This window comes from Anabrus simplex, chromosome 1, assembly GCF_040414725.1.
Source record: "Anabrus simplex isolate iqAnaSimp1 chromosome 1, ASM4041472v1, whole genome shotgun sequence".
NCBI lineage: Eukaryota > Metazoa > Arthropoda > Insecta > Orthoptera > Tettigoniidae > Anabrus > Anabrus simplex.
This window is the reverse complement of record NC_090265.1, coordinates 672,974,625-673,001,256: the sequence shown is the minus strand read 5'-3', so window position 1 is coordinate 673,001,256 and position 26,632 is coordinate 672,974,625. Positions and strand designations below refer to the sequence as shown.

At 39.5% G+C, this 26,632-nt stretch overlaps 1 protein-coding gene across 1 annotated transcript in view; it reads right to left on the bottom strand.

The window, feature by feature from the left end:
• Positions 1–26,632, bottom strand: part of LOC136886022 (dual specificity protein phosphatase 22-like) — a 735,408-nt gene that overhangs the window by 25,666 nt on the left and 683,110 nt on the right. The gene's annotated exons all lie outside the window — the stretch shown is intronic.

The following is a 26,632-nucleotide window of genomic DNA, read 5'->3' as shown; positions in this document are numbered from 1 at the left end:
CTTATTCTCCACCTGCCTTTTTACATCCTCAGTGCTTTTCCAAACTGATATGAACATAGGGCATTACAATGACGTCAGTAGGAATGGCGCGATTAAATGAAAAACCACACATTTTCTGACTTTTAAAGAACAGTACTACGCTGCCGATCTAACATTCCAAAGTTCCAGAGCTGAAATGACGAAGCCGCAGACAGCCGTGAGCCGTGAACACACTTTGTATATTTTCGGCGGGAAGGGGGGTCGAATAGTGGAGATTACCAGGGCAAAACTATGCCCTTGTACTAATATGTTTCCTAGGAGTACCCAAAGAGTCGGAAAATCTCAATTCACTACATTGGCGGCGAAGAATCTATCTGACTTCGAGGCAAATGTTTCCTCCAAGTCAGAGGAGAAACCCCTTCACTGCTAATTTGGAATAAAATGAATGTCGAATTTAATAAAAGTGAAGAGGAAGAAGCTTTTCTTAAGAAACGGTCCTTTTGAGGGTCGAATTTTGAGTTATTTATTGAATTGTGGCGATAGAATTTGGAATAGTCCTAAATTGTAATTCTAGACCAGTGAGACTCTACCTTCAGTATGCACATTGCTCATTCAAATCAGCGCGTCAGGGTAGGGATCGAATAGCTGGAATACTATGATGAACCAGTGTGTTCCGTACCAGCACTATCAGAAAATGTATGAACGAGAGGAATGGCATGCTAAAGAAGAAAGTTACCTAACTCCCCAGCTAATTCCCGCCAATATTCATTCAGGCTGTTACACTCGGTACGCAGCACTAATCCCATCTATCGGAGTTGAGTGGCAGCATAAGAGACAAAGACCATCACAACAAACAATGGCCAATGTAATGCTATTGTTGAACAATGTTATGTGCTTTCAATATTGTAGGCCTTCACATTTAGTTTTATTCCAACTCTGAAATACCACTCTTATCATAGTCGGTGCGGTAAAACTGAATAAAACATAAATGATCGGAAATTGTATTCTCTGTAACGTTTGTTATGCAGTACTTTTCGATAGGACCAATAACATGGGTATTTAAAATTTAAATTATAGGCTCATTCCCCTAAACTACAATTTAATCCAGGGTGAATATTTTTTTTTTTTTTATAGCTTATACTGCAGTTTCTTATTCCCCGACTCTATATACCGATTTAATTAAATTCTGTTAACCCATTTTCTCGTGGCTCGGCGTTGATATGGACTTAGCAACAAAAATTCATGAATATCTGTGTTATCATAGCCGGTAAGGTAAAAATGTATGAGACATAAATGTTCGGAAATTTAATTCTATATAACGTTTTTTATGTAGTATTTGTCGATAGGACCACTGATAATATAAATATTTGAGAATTAAATTTTAGGCCTTCCCCTAAACTACCATTTCACTCAGCGTGAATAAAATGATTTATAGCCTAGATTATAGTGGCTCATTCCCTGACTTCACCTACCGATTTTCATTAAATTCTCTTCAGCCGTTTTCTTGTGATGCGTGTACAGACAGACAGACAGACAGACAGTGCGGAAAAGTAAAAGTGCATTTCCTTGTTACTGTGAACATGACCGATACAGAAATATCATTCTTTAAAAATTCTGAGTAATGTACAGGCAAAACTCTAATAATTATATATATTTGTCCTGGTTTGTGAGTGGGGGTCATCCGAAAACTTGTGTAACGCAACAAAATGTGTGGCGGAAATGACGTCACATTAGTCGTTACCGTAGGCTATGGATTTGTATAAATAGTGTGTTGGAATAGAAGGTCCGACGAGTTAGCTGAATTGTCAGCGTACTGCCCTTCGGTTCAGAGGGTCCCGGGTTCGATTCCCGGTCGTGTTAGGGAATTTAATCTCTTCTTATTAATTCTTCTGACTCGGGGACTGAGTGTTTGTGTCTGTCGCAACACTCTCCTCTTCAAATTGACACAACACGCTACACTACCAACCATCACAGAAACATGCAATAGTGATTACATCCCTCCACGTAGGGTTAGCGTCAAGAAGGGCATCTGGCCGTTAAACAGAGCCAAAGCCATGTGTACAAAACAGTTCGCACCCGCGACCCTACAGATGTGGGGAAATCGGTAGAAGAAGAAGAAGAAGAAGAAGAAGAAGAAGAAGAAGAAGAAGAAGAAGAAGAAGAAGAAGAAGGTGTTGAAATAGAAAGTGTATCGTCAGTGACGTCACATTCGTCGTTACCATAGGCCATGGTCGCGATGCAAATAAATCGTTCCTTATCAATATTTGAGTTTCATTTTTTGAAAGACATATTTATAGTCATTAGCTTTTGGCAAAGGGAAAGTTTCTTTTTAGGATTAATTTTCGTTTGCGCCATTATTATTATTATTATTATTATTATTATTATTATTATTATTATTATTATTATTATTATTATTATTATTATTATTATTTCTCAGTTAGGGTCTTCTAGGGACCACGTGACAATTTCAATGCTCCATCCTTTGTTATTGTTCCTTCTTCTTCCTCCCATACTCCTTCATCTGCTCACTATGCCTCCTTTTCCTCTCCTCAGACCATTTTGAACATGCTTTCTTTCCCTCCCGACCTTGGAATCCTTCCATTTTTAACACTGTATTTCTAAAAATCTCTCTCTCTCTGTTGCTTTTTCTTCCCTTATGTTGTTTATTTCCAAACCTTTCTTGAGTATCTATCTATCTATTAAATGTTTTTATTCCCCACCCTGAAGGGGTGGGGCGGGCCACCTAGAGGGTAACGCCCTCTCTCTGGCCAAGAGATGCGGGCGGGTTGGGGAGATGTGACGGAAGAAGGAGGTGGGTAAAGGATGTGAATATATAGGATATGGGAGAGGAATTGTGCCTGTGCCTAAGTATCGAATTTCGTTTATTAGCATAGATGGTTACAAAGTAGTACAAAAGATATTGCACAGATTTTGGAAGTATGTATTAGGATGGTATAATGGCTGTTGGACGAAGGAGGGGTTAGTGCTAGAGGTAAGGGAAAGGGCTAAGATGTGAAAGATACAGGAGAAGTTGTGCATGGAAGTGAGTAAGTTGTGGAGGGGGTTTGTACTGCCCTTCGGTTCAGAGGGTCCCGGGTTCGATTCCCGGTCGTGTTAGGGAATTTAATCTCTTCTTATTAATTCTTCTGACTCGGGGACTGAGTGTTTGTGTCTGTCGCAACACTCTCCTCTTCAAATTGACACAACACGCTACACTACCAACCATCACAGAAACATGCAATAGTGATTACATCCCTCCACGTAGGGTTAGCGTCAAGAAGGGGGTGGGAGGCGTTGTGATAGTAGTGGTCATGATAGGGATAGGGTGGGTTGTTACCGTAGTCGTGAGCGAAGTTGTGAGGGTGGTAGTAGTGGTGGTGGTTGTAGTGGTGTAAGGAAAGGACGAGGGTTTTGGCGGGGATATGTAAGGAGGTGGATCAGGAGAATAGTCCGGGAGGAGAAAACTGGGTGGAGGAGGGTAAAAATGGATTTGTTGACTCGGTGGAAGGAAAGGAGGAGCCGGCCGGGGATGGCAACGGGGTGTATGAGATCGGTTAGCAGGTTGGGGAGGAGAGCGAGATGGTTCAGTGTGATGATGGCGGCCTTGAAGATGGATGCCGTTGTTGACGAAATGTTGGGCGATGTCCGGAGTCGGCAAATGAAGGCGAACGACGTGGGTAAGTCCTGTAGCGTTGAAAATCCGAGTTGCTCGGCGAACTGGTGTTCCTGTCTGGTGGAGGTCTTAAAGTATGGCGTCGTTGGATAAGAGCGGGTCCACTCCTCGGATGACGCAGGTGCAATCGGTCGATGGTGACGGCATTGCGTCGGTGGTAGTGTCAGTTGCAGGCGCTGGTTCTTGACTTGATGAGGTGGGGGTGGGAGGCGTTGTGATAGTAGTGGTCATGATAGGGATAGGGTGGGTTGTTACCGTAGTCGTGAGCGAAGTTGTGAGGGTGGTAGTAGTGGTGGTGGTTGTAGTGGTGTAAGGAAAGGACGAGGGTTTTGGCGGGGATATGTAAGGAGGTGGATCAGGAGAATAGTCCGGGAGTTGCTCTAAAATATTGCTGGGAGTGTCTTCCATTTGTTGGAGGCGTTGGCAGATTTGTGCACCAGTGGCGAGAAGATGGTGACGTTCGGTGGATGTGTTGAAGAAAAGCAGGACGTCGTTTGATGGTACGGAACCTTCATACAGCCTTGTTGCGCTGTATACTCCAGACTTGCGGAGTTCGGATAGGATGGTTTCCTGAGTGATGGCTTGTTGGACGTCCAGGACAACACAGGTTTACATGTTGAGAGGCCGACTTCCAACGTGGTGTCTGGCCTATGTGCTTTGTTGGGTCGGCTGGGTGCGAAGACATAGTTGAACCGACACCCGGCCGAAGCAAAAACAAGTGTGGATGTTTCTTGAGTTCATGAATCCAGGTTGTTGTTCAGTTCTTGTTGCAAAGATATTTGAGGATCTGTTTGGTTAATATCTTGTCATCCATTCTGTATAAATGTCCAAAAAATATCAATCGCCTCTTCCACATTCTTTCTGTTGTGTTTTCTATGTCCCGGTATATGTCATCATTACTTCTTGATTTCCAGAGTTGTGTAGTTCTTAGCGGACCGAGTGTTTTCCGTACAATTTTTCTTTCCAGTCCTTCTAATTTATTCAGCTTGTAATTTAGTACTGGACATTCACTCGCGTATAGGCATTCCGGTTTGACTGCTGTGATAGTGTTGTATTTTGAGGTTTTTAGATAAACAGTTTGTTTTTGTAGATATTCCTACTTATACCGCAAGTTCTTTCCATCTTATGTATCCTTTCTTCTACAGCGGATTTTTCTAAACCATTTTCTTGGATCGTTTCTTCCAAATATATGAATTTCTTTACCTTTCTTATTCGACAAACTTCTGTAATTAGAAATTCTGGAGCATTTTTTATATTTGTCATAAATTTGCTTTTTTCTACAGAAATTCTTAAACCTGTTCTGTTGGCTATTTCTTCAAAGAGATTGACTTTTATTGCTGCATTTTTCAGGTTTTCTTGAAAGTAAATTCGTTTGCAAATGCTACACAGTTTATTTCATCATTATTATTATTATTATTATTATTATTATTATTATTATTATTATTATTATTATTATTATTATTATTATTATTATTATTATTATTACAGCTGAAATAGTCGCATGATATTCCTATTCGTGTTAAATTCTAATATTTTATGTTTAATTCGAAGTAAGAATACAATTTTAGAACTAACTTGTTTTAACAAAATGATGTTTAAGGACGATATGTCGGTGCCTGGGTGAAAGAGGAAAGTAGTGCAGAATCGTGCTGGTGCTGGAAACGGTACTGTAGTTGTAGCGAGGCTAAGGAAAGCTTCCTTTTCTTAACTACCAAAGGGCATGCATGTTTCTTGAAGATTCTTCTAGGTAGCTTCCTCTATAGGTGGAGGTGGTAGAATACACCGTACGGTATCCCCTACCTGCCGTAAGATGCCACTCTAAGAGGGACCAGGAGCTATCAGTTTGGTAGTGCGGGTTGGCGACCACGGTTCCCATAGCCGAGTCTGGCATTGCTTCCACTTTTTCCAGATTCCTCACTTTTCATATCTCCTATCCGAGCTCCCTTGGTCAATTCTTGTTCTCTTTCGACGTTAACGGTACTAGGTTTGTGAGGTCTAAGATGTCTTTCATTTTTTCATGCCCTTCGTGGCCCTACCCTTTCCTTTGTAGATACCTTCCTTTTTCGAACCCGGTCTACAAAGCCACGAATACCACATGGCACTTCGTCATCTGCAGGCCTTCGGGACGAACAGCGATCGCTTGCTAGGCCATGGCCCTTTGGGGCTGTTACGCCATGGAGGGTTTCATTTCTCCAAGTGTTGAACTTCATTTTCCTTCCGATAAGTGTTATTAGAGGAGAGTTGGGCAGTTCTACTTCCTCTTACCACCACCACCACCACCACCACCACCACCACCACCACCACCACCATCAGCACCACAGCTTCTATGTAGCGAATACAGAAGTCTTCAGAGCGGATTGGAAGTGAATCGCAGCAAAACCGAGATGATGGTTGTTGATAAAAGAAAGAAGTACGAATTTTTTTGCTAATGGCTTTACGTCGCACCGACACAGATAGGTCTTACGGCGACGATGGGATAGGAAAGGGCTAGGAAATGGAAGGAAGCGACCGTGGCCTTAATTAAGGTACAGCCTGGTGTGAAAATGGGAAATCACGGAAAACGATCTTCAGAGCTGCGGACAGTGGGATTCGAACCCACTATCTCCCGGATACAAGCTCACAGCTGCGCGCCCCTAACCGCACGGCCAACTCGCCCGGTGCGTACGAATTTAGCGGATGTCTGGTAGGCCTATGTATTTTAATGAATTTGTTTGCCTTGGCTCTTTGCTGAACAATACGGGCAACTGCGATAAAGAGATCAGAGGAGTTATTGCTGTCAGAAAACTGCCATGGACCACCACTACCACCACCACCTCAGGTTTGTGTATTGGTATTTTCAGTCATCTAGTACGGCTGTCAATCATGGTCGGTGAAAGAGAAGGAAGAAACCCCGCATCGATGCATTTCAAATGTGATGCTGGCGGAGGGTGTTACGAATACCTTGGGAGAATAAAAGATATAACTCACCCATAATCGAAGAGCATGGTATCCCGAATCGACTTTCAATAATTTTTGTTAGACAAACAATCCTGTAGTTCTTTGGGCATGTTATAAATAGAGCCAAGTTTTTTGTGCAGTGATAGGTTAGAATGCAAACTTACTGAAGCGAGCAACAAGAATACTCTAATCTGTATAACGTTTATGCTATTGGTGTTGCATAAATTTAGGGGTTCGGCCTATCAGAACTCCTACAATTTATGTAACCCTCACGACAGTATGGAAGAGCGACCAAGACTACGCAGTTTGCATTCTAACCTATTACTGCATAAAAATCCGGGGTGTAGTTATAAGGAGAGAAAATAACTTTGAAAAACCAGGTACTGAAAGAAAAGTAAATGGATTCAGGCCTCGTGGAAGCGCTCCCAGAATATCAGATCAAAGACGCAAATCACGCACCTCTTCGAGTGACAAACCAGACAGTAGAAGACTGCAGACAATGGCGACTGCTAGAGAACTCCATTCAATAAAAATAAACGTGAAATCACGATACTCAAACTCAATTCCTATGAATAATAAGAATAAGAAGAAGACGGTGTTAACACAGAACTCCACGTAGAGTTAATTGACAGCTGTCAGCAGACAGAACGATACGTTCCGCTGGCTACTGAAGGGTTTCAACGGGGAGGATGGGGACACCTTTTAATTGCAGATGGTTTAATTGACAACAGATAGGCTTTGCTACCGACCTACAACTATAGTCCAAATACCTAGAAAACGTCCTTCTGAGTGACCGACAGGGCGTGGCCATGTAGGTAATGCGGGAGGTCTGCTTAGCGCTCTCTCTCTCTCTCTCTCTTCCCGAATCAACTCGACTGTTGACACTTTGTGCGCAGCCTCTGCGTATAGTGCTTAACACGGTGTGTAGACGAAGACTGGTCAGCGGAAGAGGAGTGGTATACGAGGTAGCCGTCTTCTATTGCCCCTCCCACATGCTCATCCAATTCCCACGCAGGACGTTTACTAAGTGTTTGGACTATAAAATAATAATTTAAACAACAGCAACGGAAAGCGATCTTTTACTTTACGAATGAGATGGTTACGTCCAAGCTGGAATTTCGAAACGAGTAACGTAAACTTATCACTTTAGTGGCCGTTGCGTACAATATTTTATTCATACTCTGGTGAATTTAATTATTTTTAAATTAAATGCTTTTTTTTACAATTTGCTTTACGCCGCTCCGACGCAGATAGGTCTTATGACAACGATGGTATAGGAAAGGACAAAGAGTGGGAAGGAAGTGGCCGTGGCCTTTATTAAGGTACAGCCCCAGCATTTACCTGATGTGAAAATGGGAAACCACGGAATATAATCTTCAGGGCTGCCGATAGTGGGATTCGAACCTACTACCTCCAGGATGCAAGCTCACTGCTGCGCGCCCATAACCACACGGCCAACTCGCCCGGTTAAATGAATTTAATAATAAATAATTTTGAAAATCGTCCATTTTTGATTCATGCATTGACGTTTCCTTGTTTTTTTTGTTCGTGTCTTGTTACAAAAGATACGAGAAGTGTGTACATGGGGTTATGCCTTTGCTGGGGAGACCTAGTGTTTACAATGCACTATGTCTTCTGGAATGGGCTAGAACAATGTTGGTACCGTACTTTCATTGATCTGTCCCAATCTTTTCCTTGGCTTTGACAATATGAAAGTGACTTAGGTATGAACGGCGCTAGTAATGCCATTCCTTCTGCAGCCAGTCCCTGCGATGACTGGTGTAAAAATGTTGCTCATTGGGTGGGTTGATGTATGAATTTCAGTGGGCTTGGCAGACTGATATTGTAACAGCAACTTCTGGTCTAGTGAGGAAAGCAACGTAAAGCTACATCACTCCTCATTTCCCTTGTACGTCTCTTCAGTGATGCCTAGGCCGTCTATGGCAGCTAATGATAGAGCTACTGAGGATTCAACCAGCCTTGGGGCTGAGAACTGAACATACATACATACATACATACATACATACATACATACATACATACATACATACATACATACATACATACATACATACATACATACATACATACTGAACCCAAATAGTTCATATCATTGGCCTATAATATTAAAAATTGCATAAAGTTACGAGAATAATGAAGTGGAGTTACACGAGAAGCCGGTATATGTGGTAATCTCGCTTGCTCAAGTCAGTAGTCAGATAGTACACATGTCATGGTCATTTGATTGCACAAGAGAGAAGCAATCGAACCTTCCACGCTAGAGAGAGGAAAATGCGCGACAGAGCTACTCAGAATTTAAGTTGGTAGGACTTCTGAATAGCGAATCAAAGCACAGCGCGCTCGAAGCTGAGTAAGAAAAACAATATGGACGCCAACATGAAAGCCCCACTATATTGGTAAAAATCCGCAGGGAGATAGTATAGATGATTCAGACTTCTACGTAGTCGGAAAATTAAGACGATATATCCTAGTCAATTATTGTAACTTATGAATGTGGCTATTAAAAGAAGTATGTTATGCAACTGATTAGGGGTTTCCCTAAGCTTGACGCCACGAGGCAAGTGCACGACAGGAACCCACGCGCGGTCCAAGGGGCTCACTCTGCTTTTTGATTCGGGGTGGCTCGGACGGAGATGTGTGGTGTTCGCTGTGGAACGGGAATTTGAGAATTTCTCAGCCTAATACATATTATATAGAGAACGCATAACTGAATCCGCTGGAATTATTATCAGAGAATCTGGAGTATAAATTGCTAATATTTTCGGGATAAAAAGTCTCACGTTTACAAACCTGTTCGTCGGCCAGTAAGGGCCGTAATGGCATAAAATCGCGCGACGCTTTGCAGTGCCACGGGGTGGAAATCGCGAAGTTTGCAGAGACGGAGTATTCACTAAAGTGACAAGATTATGATGTGAAATTGTTTATAATTTATGTATATTATTCTTTGTGTATTTTAGTGTAAAAATGAGAGTGATGTCGTGTGCAATGTTGTAAAAAACAAGAGTCGAGAAAATGGATGTCGAGGAAGGCATTTATGTACACGGTAACACTACAGTTATGATGGTGTGAACCAAGTAATGGAGGCCGATCTGAAGGCCTTAATGCTGTATGGCTGACATGGAACGACGCCGGATTCGATAAGTACCACCTGATTTCTTTTATTTCATATATGTATGTCGGCAATAGTTAAATTTTTAAATAATTTCTTTGCATGAAATGATTAATTTCAATGTTTATTTTTCAATGTAGCAAGGGTTAGTCAGATATAGGGAGTAAAATGTAATACTGATGACTTGGGGGAGTGAATATGTGTACAATAAGAAATGTGTGTTGAGATATGGTCTTCTATAACAATAAGAAACGTGTGGTGAGTTATGATCTGTGATAAAATAATGACATGTGATCTTCTAATATGATATTCATGTGTGTAAATATATTAATTAGAATAGATGGCATTCAGTACGTGTTTATAGTCATTGGGGTATGCTAGTGATATAGCATGTTGCATGGATAATTCTAATCGTTGAGAGAGAATTCATTGACATCATGAGGATATGAACCAGTGACCAGTCATGCACATTACAGTGGATATTTAGAGTCCGTTTCATGAATAAGCAACATGTATTTGACCAGTAAATGAAAATGTGCTGTGAGGGAATAGATATTCTGCCATATATTTCATTTTTGTGATTTAGTTGAGCTTAGTTTGGAGTAGAGCCTGTAACATTCCAATGCCAGTATCAGGTAACGAACCAGTGATATTATGGAACGAGATATTTGAATATAGTGCCGGCAAACGAAGTGAATTGTTTCTCGATAAGTAATGGCGAATCCTGGTCAGAATTTGAATCAGTGGACATGTAAAGTGTGTGATATACATTGTGTATTAAAAGCGTTGCATGCTAATGAAATTGATATTGTAGCCAAAGGGAGCTAAGTTATATGGAAGATGATTCTTGAGTGGAACATACGGAGTTAATTAGAACGGAGAGATATTAGTTTGAGTTGACAGAAATAATTGCCGTGCGTGTGAAATGAATGTGACGCGTTCCCAGATAAGATGTTCTTACTTGCTCTGCGTGTTTGTTAAAGACAGATTTAAACTACGTTGATTAGAGTCATAAAATGAAAGAATACATGCCATTTATTAAATAATCCCGATTGAATGATTTAGGAACAGCACATTGAGGTTTGAAGATTTAATATTATTATTCGCGATATTCCACTGTAAGATAGGAAATTATAGGTCACTGTAATGTTGCGATCCAGGTGGTCGGAACTTCGATTCCCTACCAGGTCAGTTAACATGATGTTCCTGGTAATTATGAATAATGATTGATTTATTTATTGCACATGTGACGTGTATTTGACAACGCGAGTTTTGATCCTGGTTGCAACTTTTGTGTTTGATTTTGTGAATTCATTTCAAGTGGTTGTTTTGTTTGAGACAAAGAGGTTCCGCCCTATTGTCATAGAGTCAGTGTAGATTAAGTTGTTTTGGTGGAAATTTAAGATAGCGTAGGACCCTTCGCCACAATTTTATGTTTACTTTATGTATTAGAGAAACAGCTGATTATGCGTATGTGAAATAATTTTTATTGATAAATCAGAATGGTAACTTAATTTTATTTGCGTCAGGGGTAATTATCGATCCGGGTTGCGTTCCATGTTAGGTGTATCTAGATGAGTGGAGGAAGCTGATATAAAATAATAATTTAATAATTTTAGATTTAATAATTTTTAACAGATTTAATAATTTCTAACAGGTTAATGATTTAGTGATTGAACTTATTGTAATTATTTAATAAATTTAATAATAATTTTGAATGTATAATGATTTAATGATTCAGTATCAAAGTCAATAATTTATATTCAGAAAGAACTTTATATTTTTCAATGACTCATGGATAGAAGGAAGAGGGGATACGAAGTAAAGAGTTCATGTATAGAGGGATGTTTTTTATTTTTTTATTTTAAAGATCACTCTAGTAAAGGTGACCGATGTAATAATGGTCAACTATATTATTTTTTGAAATATGGTGATAATTAAATATAATAAAAACCGAGATCCATAAAAGGAACAAGTTCATTAAATTAATGTCGGCATATGATAATGAGATGTAGGAAGAGTTCAATTAAGTGAGATGTAATTGGATGAATTTGGAATTCAGTAACAAGATTGTTGTTTTTCATGGTATAATTGATGATGAAAGTAAATTGGTTTGATACTGAGGCCGATTTTTGAAATTTCAATAGACAAAGATATTAGTGAATGACTTGGAGTGATTGAGTGAATTAAACAAATTTTACAGATGAATTAGACTAAAATATGGTTCTAGTTGACCAGATGTTATGAGTGACGTATCCATGTACGGAAAATGGTAGCCAAATTCTTTTATATTTGTAGGGATTTATTTTTACTTTGCCGAAGTTTATCTTTAATTTTAATAATTTTGTGTTTTTACCAAAGGTTCTCATTCAGATCCTTTTATTTAATTTATATTCTCTCTTATCCTTCTTGCTCAATAATTTAAAGTTAGTGATATGATTCGAAGATATCTCTGTGGGTATGACCCGTTTAGCGACCTTGAGATTCAATTTTGCCGGTGCCACATTTCGAAGGCTGGAAGGGTAGAGGGTTGAATACATATGTACATGGGGTTATGTTGTATTAAAACATACAAAAATAACCGTATTTGAAGCAGCGAACAGTCCACTAAGCCACCAGAGTCGTAAACATGGTCCTCTGGCCTTGAATTAATATCAACTTTATGATATACTTTGACATATGCGATTTTTATCTCTCGGAAACGTATTCACTTATACATAGACGCATTATTTCTTCGCGTCTATGATAAACGTGACAAAAATAATTTGAAGTGGTTTTGAGATATCTTAACGAATGATATGATTCTGGTTACGAAAACAGTGATTTTGATTTTTCGAATTACAGCGAATTAAAGCGATAAAGACAGTTCAAGGCGAAATTTTCTTATTTTGTGATAAGTGCGAAATTGCAGCGAAATTCATGGAAAATAACGAGCTTAAAATTGTATTCCAAGGTTACGAATATCAAGGGAAGCGAAATGACAAAATAATGATTTTTCAATTCGACATATATACCTGTTCGTTTTAATATTCTAGGAAATCCTTTAATGGTGTAGGGTGAAAGCCATGGCCATGCAGGATGAAACGCTAATTTGTTATGTAATCTTGATTAGGGCTATATTATAAGTTAGTCCTAATCAAGATTACATAAGGAATAACCAATTATTATTTATTATCAATATTGTTTCAACAGTATTTGTATACGTTAAACATAAATAATTCACAAATCACACTATGTGATTTTTTTTTTTTATAATTTTAGAAAATTATCACAGCGAAATTCAAGCGATGATATAAGGCCTATTTTGCGAAATAACGCGAAAAAATGTTTCCCTTTCGCGAAATCGTGCGAAAAAAATCATGCCTCTACCTATACATTAGCCAGTATTGTGATGGAGGCAGATTACTTGAGTTGGGAATGCGGAGACGCCACTTTCTTGTGGATTAGGAGCCACGGTGTTGCAATCAGGTGGAGACACAAATTAACAGGGTTCAGCTTGGTTTTCCTTGATTCACGATTTCTCTCACTATCCGTTTTACGTTACTGTGAAGCGGAGTTCAACCAACTAGAGACTATTTCTGATGAAACAGTGTTGAATGTAATTACAGTATAGTAAAGTGCCATTTTCCATACTCTTTTGAGTACGCTGCTTTTGCTTACTGTCGACGAACCTCTGGACAATTAGGAATCGTTCTGAATTCGATATTCGGATGAGTACGGTGTGTGTGAAATTAACTGGAATTCGTGGTTAATCGGTAGTTTGATTGACCTTTCATGTTCGAATTAACCAAGTTCTCATGTATTATTATCATCAGATGATGTCATTTCATGGTTGGTGCGTGAACAAGTCTGGTTCGTGTTAGATCGATGTGTAGTGACGCAGGTCCGGGTGGTCGATAAGCCGTTCCCTGCGACACACACTGCTCCACCCGCTTGCCATATGAATTGCAGGAAGTGATTTGTCTAGCAGTGCGCGGGGGAACAATCTTACCTGTCACGCGTTTACAGTAAGTAATGCATAAGGTCGGCTCACTATCGCTCAAGGAGCTGCAGGTGTATACACCCTAGCATCAACTATCACAATCTTCGTCGACATCCGTTGCTAGGATGTTCCGTATATACGGATCGACACATTCGATTTGTTCGATAAATGGTCATTTCTTCTGGAGATTGACTGAATAATAATAATAATAATAATAATAATAATAATAATAATAATAATAATAATAATAATAATAATAATAATAATAGTACCGAGAGGTACACCTCAACGCCGCGCATTCAAAATCAGCTCCTAAATGAATTCCTCTATTGGTCAAACAGTGAAACTGAAACTACACCAACTTGGAACTTTAGTCAGAAGATGTCACCACTAAAATATTGAATAATTTTGTTATTGTGAAGTTTCCTAAACTGACTGAATTTCTCCTAGTTTTGTTTGCTACACATCAAGAAGTTTGGACATTTCTCCACAGATGACACTACCAAAAAACTATGATCATGCACCCTGGTGCAAAGTGAAAGAAGTTATAATTTAAAGAAGTTTTGTATTTCTAGGGTTTTGTAACTGATTGATGTTCATTTATTTTTGGGTTGGCAAGATTTCCTTTTTCTTTCCGCCAGTTTTGAATCTAGCCAATCACTAATTTCTGTAATTAATTTTCTACCTATCACAGGCTTCTTGTTCGATTTTGAGTGTTACTTTTGAATTTAACCAATAAAATTAAGAGTGTGTGGCTAGTTTAGTCTTGAATGATCTCGAACCTTCCCTGAGGGTTTATAAACTGCGGCTTTTCACGTTTCTTGCCCAATTGATCGTCATCTTTCTGAGTGTGTGTGTTAAGCAGTAGGCGGGCGGCCTCTTTTGTCGGCATCTAGAACATCTACAAGGTAATGGCCACATAACTTCATTCTTTCTTGCTACCTCCGCAGTTTAATCCGAGGGAAAGGTCCGAATCATTAACTATGTAACCAACTTTTCTAAAATGTCAATCATCTTTCGGCTAATGTAAAAACTTCGTAAACTCTTTAACTGTAAATCGGGGATAGAGAGTGAATTACCCTCTCGAGCTCCCCTTCATCTTGGATTGAGGTGACTACGTTTCGTAACTCTTTCTTCTGTAAGGTGTTAAAGTAATTTCTATATGAGTCACCTCAGTAGTTTGGGAATAGCCCCTGTTTCATCGGCCTAGAGCCCTGTAGGTTTCTAAGTTTTTATTATCTTGGAGCGCAGTTCGCCTCCATTCATTTTGTGTTTGGGCCAGTTATTTAACCTGTTCCTTTTTCATGAAGGCCCCGTAGGTTGGGTATTAAATACCCCTGTATAAATCATTTTCAAATTGTAAATAGTGCATTGAGAGGCCAGTAATTGTAAGTTGATGTTGTCTTGAGTAGGCTTGGAAACCTGAGAGCCTGTTAGCTCTTTTTCAAGTTTTGTAATTGTAAAATGTGCCTCTGGGAGGCTTGATATTATGATTTAGGGAGCAACTGCTCTGGAATTAGGGAATTTCTGCCCTTAACTAAATAATTCTTCTTCCGTTTGTAAATTTGTAAAACTAGGGGCTTAAAACCCAAAGTGTTAAGGTTCTGAATCTTGGATTTTTCCTAATCTGGTTTCAAGATTGGCATTATACCTGATTGCTATGTTTCCCTTGGGGAAATTTGTTAATTTTTTTTTACTATGAAAGAAATATAACCTTTGTTAAAGTTTTAATTCAATTCTTGACATTGTAGTTAGACCCATTCAAGCCCGCAGCTTCTTTCACCTCTGCGTTCCACAGATACCCCGGAATAATAATAATAATAATAATAATAATAATAATAATAATAATAATAATAATAATAATAATAATAATAATAATAATAATAATAATAATAATAATAATACAAAGCTCGATAGCTGCAGTCGCTTAAATGCGGCCAGTATCCAGTATTCTGGAGATAGTGGGTTCGAACCCCACTCTCGGCAGCCCCGAAGATGGTTTTCCGTGGTTTCCCATTTTTATACCAGGCAAATACTGGGGCTGTACCTTAATTAAGGCCACGACCGCTTCCTTCTCATCCATAGCCCATTTCTGTCCCATCATCGCCATAAGACCTATCTGTGTCGGTGCGACGTAAAACAGATTGTGTAATAATAATAATAATAATAATAATAATAATAATAATAATAATAATAATAATAATAATAATAATAATAATAATAATAATAGAATCTGGTCCAAAAAATTCACCAAACTTTAGGCAGAGGAAAATTAGCGATAGATTGTCTAACACAAGAATGTCAAACCTTTACCGACTAGTGCGTCAGTTAAGGTTTTGTTTATTATTTTTTATTTTATTTTCAAAATCTTCCTCCACTTGGAGGTTGCCAAAGACAAAGAATACACAAACAATTTCGTTCAAAAATAAAATAAGTAAATTATGTCTCAATCTGGCGAGTCTCAGTCTAGTGAGTATAGGTGGTGTCTGAGTATCAAAAGAGAACCCCTGAGCGCTTTCAGCCCCCAGTCGATGAACTCCTTGGTACTGATGTTAAAGGTCTTCATCAGTTCTATCGTCTTCTTAGGGACTGTCCCTCTCGCGCCGATCATGGGACCCCTCACTTCTATGTCGTCCAGTTCGTATTTGTTCTTATAATACGGCACTGTAGGCTGGTAGATAGACTTCTTTTCTTGGTCCACTTCGTCTGGTTGGTCGGAGTGTGTTTCGAATTTTACTGTGGGGTCTAATATATATCCTTTCTTCCCTTTGATTGGGATCATATCAATCCTTCTCGTGCTGCCATTTACTCCGATGCCATGGACTTCCTCATGCACTTGATATCCTTTCTCACGGAGCGTCTGTGCTATGGATGACCTGATGTTGTGATGTCTGGTGTTTTGAAGAGCTTCACCGAAGACACAGGAACCCAAGACGTGAGGTAATGTTTCAGTCTCACTACATCTTCTGCAGCGGTTACCATCAAGGGACCTTCCCGGTACAGCTCTTACAGGTTGCAACGTTACATGCCATTTTCAGCGCATCTCTCCACTCCGTGCTAGAAAGGCCATCATGGTTTCTAACCCAGGGGTTTGCAGGAGGGAACTCCTTGTACAAACACACTCCCTGACCTTTACTTTTCAACTGGCACCATTTTTCAAATTCAGATTCTCGTAGTTTGTTTCTGAGTTTCTTGGTGTCATACTCACCGTGTCTGTTCTTCATATCCTCAGTTATACCATTTACGTTTAATTTAACGTCAAAAACTTCATAACTGCTCCGTATTGAAAAAAGATTTACATTCAAAGATAAAGATATAGGATTTTCCACCTGTTCAATACAACTTCAAATGTGATATAAATTAAAATGTCACATTTTATTATTAATTTTTAGGTACCGGTTTCGGCCTTTTTTATGCCATCATCAGCCTAAGGTTAAACAAAGAAGGACATTGAGTAAATTAAACATATATATACATACACACAAATAAATCTTCTAAAAGTCTAGCAATTCAAAATTGCGTCACAACATAAAACATTTGACTGTATAAAACTCTCATATGTACATCATAATAAAGTTCATAACAAAAGGTAAAATTGATCTATGTACAGCTCTGTGCATTTCTATCACCTGGTGATGTTAAATGCTACGATTGTGTATAGAGTTACAGTAGCCAATAAGTTTTTGTAAAATCTTCTGTCTAGACTATTTACACAGCTGATTAAAATTAGAGTATTGACCTTCATGTAATATATAAACACTTTTTGAACGTTCTACCATGAGAGATTTTAGCATATATACAATATTAGCTAAATTTTTCAGAGTACCGGTATTACTATAGTATAAGAGAGACCGGGCGAGTTGGCCGTGCGTGCAGAGGCGCGCGGCTGTGAGCTTGCATCCGGGAGATAGTAGGTTCGAATCCCACTATCGGCAGCCCTGAAGATGGTTTTCCGTGGTTTCCCATTTTCACACAAGGCAAATGCTGGGGCTGTATCTTAATTAAGGCCACGGCCGCTTCCTTCTAACTCCTAGGCCTTTCCTATCCTATCGTCGCCATAAGACCTATCTGTGTCGGTGCGACGTAAAGCCCCTAGCAAAAAAGTATAAGAGAGAAGAGCATTTATTGTCCGATGTTTGTAAAGGATAGTTCCTCTATGGATTATAATCGGAAGGCCATCATAGGCTGGTCGAATTTTATAGAATCAAGTAAAAGGCTTTCATGGGTTGTATCTTGCTTAAATCTTAATGAAATAGCTTGACTGTCAGGGTGTAAAATGGTTTTAAAATCTATATTTCAGTAGTATATTCAAACATGTGAATGACTGGGGCCGTAGGTTGACGGGAGCAAGTTCATGAGAAACGGTGTTGTCAGGTGGTCAAATGTAATTCTAGAAGGATCTTGATTCAAAACAGACCTCAAGCACCACGTTATCAGCGAGAAGTTAAAGAGGAAGAGTTCCTAGACTTGCTAGACTTTTAGAAGGTTTATTTGTGTATATATATGTAATTTACTCAATGTCCTTATTTGTATAACCTTAGGCTGATGATGGCATAAAAATGCCGAAACCGGTACCTAAAAATTAATAATAAAAAGTGACATTTTAATTTATATCACATTTGAAGTTGTATTGAACAGGTGGAAAATCCTATATCTTTATCTTTGAATGTAAATTTACGTTTAACTCAGTTAAACATCTGTTAATTTCTTCGTCTAGGTTTCTGGTGGCTTCAATATATCGGTTCTCCTCCCGTTTCAGGATTTTGCAGCTGTTTATATTCTGAATAAAAGCTTCCCAGATTTTTTACTGTGTAAGTGTGCGATCTGTTATTTTCCTTTAAAATCATCGTGAAACCCCTCATTTGACTTCATTTAGGTGTTAGGTTGTATTATATATAAATCCATTCGATTGAACGTTTCATGATTTTTAATTTGCAAACATCACTGAAAATTATGTCCGACTCGTTGGCTGAATGGTCAGCATATTGGCCTTCGGTTTAGAGGGTCCCGGGTTCGATTCCCGGCCGGGTCGGGGATTTAAACCTTCATTGGTTAATTCCAGTTGCCCGGGGGCTGGGTGTTTGTGCTGTCCCCAACATCCGTGCCACTCACACATCACACATAACACTATCCTCCACCACAATAACACGCAGTTACCTACACATGGCAGATGCTGCCCACCCTCATCGGAGGGTCTGCCTTACAAGGGCTGCACTCGGCTAGAAATAGCCACACGAAATTATTATTACACTAAAAATTTTCTTTTAAAAACAGGTGGATTTTAAGAAATGCCTTATTCTTGTAATAAATAAAAAATAAGAAATAAAAATAAATAAATAATAAATGAAAAAATAAATATGGCCACATAATTCAGGCATACTTTTTTTATTAAAGCGGAATGATGAAGTATGCTATGTTGCTAAATGATTGATCTATTTATTACCTGTTAAAAACATTAAAATATGTTAGTATATTGTCTGGTGTACCACAGAAATAGTCTTCGCGTGCCACCTAATGGCATGCGTGACATAGGATCGCCATCCCTGGTCTAGCATTTTCAGACGACCTAGCAATCTTAACCCGAAACATTTCAACAGCCTAAAATCAGATTGAACTCCTGAAAGAAATTACAGATAAAGTCGGCCTCCACATATCTTTTAAAAAGAAAGAATACCAAAATTCATGGAGACAAAATAGTGCAAAATTAAACGAGTAGCAGAATTTAAATATCTTGGTGGAACTATTCAGAAAAATGGAATCGAAACAAAAGCCAATTAAATTAGATGCCAAAAGATGGAAACTGCATATCGACTAACCCAAACTATCTACAACAAAAAATGTGTCTCTAAGCACACAAAACTAAGACATTACGATACAGTCATTAAACCAAAACCAAAATGTCTTTATGAATCAGAAACACTAATTTTACACAGGAAGGAACGCAAAATCAGAAGAAAAATTCTAGGCCAAAAACTGAGAGGCGGACAGGATATCAAACAATACACAAATATTCACAGTAAGATTAAAAAATCCAGGTTAAAATTCTATGGACATATTAAAAGAATGCACCCAGGCACATAATCACACCGGGTTATAGTTTTACAAAATATAATAAACTATTACATACCATTCTTACATATTATATTTGTTTCAATAGTTGCTCCAAGTAACTCATAAAAGCAGAAGAACAACACAATTTAAGAAAATACACCTCTAAGTGATGGTGAGAAGAGAATTTTACAGTAGTTCAAATGCGCTACTAAGTTGCATCTTTTGCCATCATGTAACAGACATTTCTGCACAGACACTGGCAATTGTCTGCTGTCTGTATCCTGAATCTATGAGAATGACTTGCCATGTCCCCTAATGAACCGGCTATAGATGTAAGACTTCTTGAAGAATTTGGGTTCGATTCGCTGGAACACTGTTCGAAAAAAAAAGTCGAACTTATGGTTGAAGCAATCTAAGACAGTGCCATAGCTACAAGGAACTACAGAAGACATACAGGGTGTATCCGTGATGATGTTACAAACTTTCAGGGATGATGGAGGACGGCAAATGGATCAATTTGAGATAAGGAACCGTAGTCCGGAAACGATTGAGTCAAACATTCTACTCATCTAAGTCTGTTGACCTGCACACGTTTCACAAGCTGCTACATTTACAACAAATGTTCGTCGCACAAAGTTCTGTCGTACCTGTTTGAATATCCTCGGTGTCGTTAGAACAGCGTCGCAGGCAGCGAGAATTCTTGCTAAGAGATCCTCTTCAGTCTCGACAGGTGTCTCATACACAAGGGTTTTCAGTCTCATGGCCCCACAAGAAGAATCAAGTGGGGTGAGATCAGGTGAACAAGGGGGAAAGAAGCACTCCGGCGTCTGTTAAGAACAGATGGACGTTAGACAACTTAAAGGTCCAATAATGCTGTCTTTTGGAACCCCCTCCCCTCCCTCTTAATCTCTACAGGATCAGATACTGCTTCACCTACTCTCATTCTCCTGAATGAAAACCTACAACCTGTTTTCCAGTCCTTGACCGGGTCAGGGATGTAATGAATGAATCATAAAATGAATCATATATAGGCTATTATTACGATGGGGTCACCACTCCCAAAGTGATGTATATTAATGACTGATAGATGCTATGAAAAGAGAATGGAGAGTGTTGCTGGAATGAAAGATGACAGGGGAAACCGGAGTACCCGGAGAAAAACCTGTCCCGCCTCCGCTTTGTCCAGCACATGTCTGACATGGAATGACCGGGATTTGAACCACGGTATCCAGCGGTGAGAGGCCGACGCGCTGCCTTCTGAGCCACGGAGGCCTGTAATTCTCCTATTTTCTAGAAATTTAGCCACGCATTCGAACACACTTTTGTCCATCGATGAAAGGGAATCTGACATCTCGCTGATTGCTCTAAATGCAGATTAGTGATGATTTATATATATACTAGCTGATGTACCCGTGCTTCGCTACGGAATTCTACACTGTATACAGAATTCTAGGTTAGGTAGTGTACACGTTGTGAGCAAGATTGTATGAAAGTGCATAGCTCTTAACGTTACCTTGAAACGCGTCGGGGAAGTCACCAAACATCTTTTCTCATACGAAGACTGAGTTAGGGAATTCTCACTGTAATGGTAGACCCGCTTGCATACCATCAGTCACAATCAGGTTGGGGAGCTTTCATTATAATGGTGGACACTCACTCTCCACCTGCCTTTTTAAACCCTCAGAATGACTGTCTTAGTGGTTTTCCCAAATGAAATGAACATACATTACAATGACTTCAGTAGGAATGGTGCGATTAAAAGCAATGCTTTCATATGAAATACCACACATTTTCTCACTTTTAACGAACAGGACTAAGCTGCCGATCTAACAGTTCAAAGTTCCAGAGCTGAAATGACCAAGCCGCAGACTGCCGTGAACACTCTCCGTCCCTTTTCGGCGGGGAGGAGGTCGAATAAGGGCGACTCCCAGGGCAAAAACTATGCCTTTACTAATATGTTTCCTAGAAGTACCCGATGAGTCGGAAAGTATCAATTCACTACACTGGCGACGGAAAAATCTATCTGACTTGGAGGTAAATTTTTCCTCCAAGCCAGAGGAGAAACCCCACTTCACTGCTAATATGGAATAAAATGAATGTAGAATTTCATTAAAATGAAGAGGAAGAAGCTTTTCTTAAGAAATGGCGCTTCTGAGGGTTGAATGTTGAGTTATTTAGTGAGTTGTGGTGCTATTATTTGGAATAGCCCTAATTGTTATTCTAGACCAGGCCATACTACTACTACTACTACTACTACTGTACTAAGCGAGCCTCTGCCTTAAGAATGCCCACTGCTCATTCAAAACAGCGCGTCAGAGTAGAGATCGAATAGCTGGAATACTATGATGAACCAGTGTGTTACGTACCAGCTGTATCAGAAAATGTATGAACCAGAGGAATGACATGCTAAAGAAGAAAGTTTTCTATTTCCCGCCAATATTCAGTCAGGCTATTATACTCGCTACGCAGCAGTAATCCCATCTATCGGAGTTGAGCGGCAGCATGAGAGACAAAGAACATCACAACAAACAAAGGTCAATATAATGTTATTGTTGATCAATGTTATGAGCTTTTGATATTGTAGGCCTTCACATTTAGTTTTCTTCCGACTCTGAAATACCACTCGTATCATAGTCGGTACGTTAAATGTGAATAAAACATAAATGACCAGAAATTGTATTCTCTATAACTTTTGTTATGTAGTACTTTTCAAAAGGACCAATAACATAGGTATTTAAAAATTACATTTTAGGCACCTTCCCCTTAACTACAATTTCATCCAGGATGAATAAAATTGTTTATATCTTAGACTGTAGTTTCTTATTCCCCGACTCTATATACCGATTTTAATTAAATTCTGTTAACCCATTTTCTCGTGGCTCGGCGTCGATATGGACTTAGCAACAAAAATACAAATTCATGAATGTCTGTGTTATCATAGCCGGTACGGTAAAATGTATAAGACATAAAAGGTGGGAAATTTAATTCTAAATAACTCTGGTTATGTAGTATTTATCGAATTAAATTTTTATTCCTTCCACTAAACTACCATTTAACTCAGCGTGAATTACATGATTTAAAGCCTAGATTGTAATGACTCATTCTCCGGCTTCGCATACCAATTTTCAATGAGATTGGACCACTAATAATGTAAATATTTAAGAATTAAGTTTTAGGCCTTCCCCTAAACTACTATTTCACTCAGCGTGAGTAAAACCATTTATAGCCTATATTATAGCGACTTATTCCCCCACTTTTCATACCAATTTTTGATAAGATAGGACCACTAACAACATAAATATTTGAAAATTAAATTTTAGGCCTTCCCCTAAACTACCATTTTAATCAGCGTGAATAAAATTATTTATAGCCTAGATTGTAGCGACTTATTCCCCGACTTTGCATACCGATTTTCATTAAATTCTCTTTAGCCGTTTTCTAGTGATGCGTGTACAGACAGACAGACAGACAGACAGACAGACAGACAGACAGACAGACAGACAGACAGACAGACAGACAGACAGACAGACAGACAGACAGACAGACATTACGGAAAAGTTAAAAATGCATTTTCTTGTTACTGTGGACATGACCGATACAGAAATATCATTCTTTTCAAATTCTGAGCAATGTACAGACAAAACTCTTATTTTATATATATAGATATATTGACAGTTGAATTACCTTATCGACAGTCAGCATTTTTGTTGTTAGTTGAATTGAAAAATATTAGAAATTTGGAATAGGCCTAGTAGTCTGTCGATTACACGACACCTAATTATTTATGTATTCTAGGTAAGTAATTTGCGGACTTGTTCATACTAATTTTAGTCACTTATAAGGGGGTAATTATAGGCCTACAATATTATTGCGTCTTGATAAATACATCGCTAACCATAAATGTAGGCTACTGTACATATTTTCGGCTGTGAGATGTATCCCAGTGCACTGGCGTAAAGAAAGTGGGTTCGGCAAGTGGATCTTAATTAGTGGAGAGGTATGAGGACATGCGCTGTCTAATTACTGCGGCCACATGTCTGCTCTCTGTTCCAGAGGGCGCCACACTCACTGCACGCCTGTTCTACTTCTCACGACTTGCCACTCACAATGAATGTACTGTTCATTGTTTGACAACGCGCATCAATCTCGCACTGCTGATATAGGCTCTAATCAAGTGAGGGCGGGGCCAACAATGCGAAACAATTTTATAATTTACTGCACGTTGTGATGCTCGTGTTGGGTTGGTAGAGAATTCTTGCTTAAAATGTGGAACGCAAACCCTTCCCAATATCCAAGGCATTCCCTGTGTTGTTTCGAATCATCCCCGTATACAGGGTTATTCAGCCTCCTTTGTGCCCATATTCCGTTTATTATTTTACTGTGGGCTTCTCTGTCCTCAGACCACGTTTTTCGGGTCTCATTTTTGGTCTTTCCTCTACTGGGCGAGTTGGTCGTGCGGTTAGGGGCGCGCAGCTGTGAGCTTGCATCCGGGAGTTAGTAACTTCGAACCCCACTGTCGGTAGCCCTGAAGTGGTGGTGGTGATTATTGTTTTAAGAGGAAGTGCAAGTAGGCAACCATCCTCTATATAACGCTAATCAGAGAGAAAAATGGAAGGGATCCAACACTTCGAAAAATGAAGGTATCGGCCAAAGAAAGACAAGGGCCGCGAAGAGCGTTAAAATGAAAGAGACTCCCTGGACCTCGAACGCTCTAATACCGTCGGGGTTGGAAAATAACAAGATTTGACCAAGGGAGGTCGCATAGGAGAGATGAAAGTGAGGAGCCTGGGACAAGTGGAAGCAATGCCAGGTCTCAACTAAGGGCCCTTTTCTATCCCATCGTCACCGTAAGTCCCGCCTGTGTCGGTGTGACGTAAAATAAATAGGAAAAACGTAGTTTATTTAATTATGCATACCAGTTCTTTTAATTTCAATATATTTTCATTTCTCTGAAGTGCTGTTAACCGTTTTTTTGTCATTCTTAAGAATCTAATAAAAAAAATCTCTGCATGACATAGAAATGTACAGAAATGAACAGCTCAGACCTAATCAAGTCAACGGAACATAATATTTCACACAGATGACAATTTCACACGAACATGTGGTGGACTCGGACTACCTCAGGAGGCTGTCCGCTATTACGCGTCTTATTCGCCAGGATGGACAACGCGAGGACTACGAACAATAAAATATTAAAAAAAACAATTTTAAGAATCTACTAAGCGTGATATTTAACACGAATACTGTGCTGTCCCGTGAAATTCGGGGCGTCTGGAAACCCTGATTACAAAATGGGGAAAAAACATGAGCAGCGTCGCGAATTAGGTGTATCACACTTAACAATTTCTACTATTTGGAAGGACAGAGAAAATATCTCATGTATTAGCCAAGACTGTGTGTGAGTTTATTGATCAATTTACATTGTTGCTACTTCTTTCCCCACATTTATTTTATATTTTGCTGACATATATTATTGCTGTACGTACTGTGCAAACATCGAAAGAAAAATTCATCTCAGTCCTGCTCCTCGAATACTGTATTGAAAATACAGTACTTATTTCACTTTTTGAAGTTTTAACTTATTCTGTTAATTAACCATGCAAGTGTGCAACCTAACACATTTTTGCAAAAACAAAAGGCCGGGTTTTGCGACTATCCCCTATAACGACAATCCCTTCGGAGTCGTTATGACCGGTTTTGACTGTATTGCTACGTGCCAGCCCCGTGGCAGACCCTCTCGGTACTTCCAGGAAGGGGCTAGTGACTCAGACGACCAGGGATCTCCCAGCTGGCTTGTGTATTTCCGTGTATTCTTCTCGTCGGCCGGCTTACCTGTGAGTTTCTTGAAGATTCAACGAGAATGTTCTGCCTCTAGCCACCTCGCAAAAATTCTGGCTCACATCACCCGAGCTATAAAAAGGGAGGCTAGCCGCGGACAGTCAATAGGAGTTGGGATCCGTGATGGAGCTATAGTCAGTGTTGGAGCTGGACTCGAAGTGAGTGTTGGACTCCGTGGTAAGGTTAGCGTGTTGAAGTTCGGTGGCTGGGCTGAGAGTGACAGAGGTATTGACTGTCGCTAGTGCCCCACCGAGGTGTGAACCAGGAGCTGTGGTTGTGGTGTTGGGGAATCCAGTGAGTAGGTGGGCTGGAGATGACGGAACGGAAGACTGTGTACTCTGAGAGTACTGTGTGTTAGTCTGTGGACTGAGGATCGCCCTAAGTCAGCGGGGGAACCGCTATCGTGAGTGTGAGGGTAAACGGATCTGTGTTAATATTCGTTGTTGTGAGTATTGTCTTGCTGTTGAATACTGTCTAGCCGCTTAGTTGTTGACTGCATGTGGCTGTGTGTATTACTGGCCTGTTTCTGGAGTCTAGCCAGGGAATAGTCATCGTGTGTTGTGTAGCTCGTAGCCCTGTGTTCAAATCCAGCGGTCTACACACAGGTGCTCTATGAGGCGACTGAACTTGGGGAAGTAAAAGTAAGGATTAATCGTCCCCAGGTATATCAACAGGCCGGACCCCCTGCTCTGTCGAAAGAAGAGAGACTTGTAAATAGACAGCAATTAAGTGCGGCCATTCATAGCTGAACAAACTTGTGTGGGCATATATGCATGTGTACATTTATTGGGTCATCCTGAAATAAATTAAAGTAATGAAACAGACGCTGTTTTATTCGTAACAATACGTTAATGTAATCCCAATCATTTGAAAACTTCTATAATCAACGCTGTCGCTGTTTTTAACACTTTAAACTCACGTTCTGAAATGCAGCTACTTTTGACTGGCATGAAATAGATACTTCTGACAGTGAAAAGGTTAACGGAGGCTGTGAAGTTTATAGGTAAAAATCTACTGTGAACTGATTTTAGCACCAGATAAA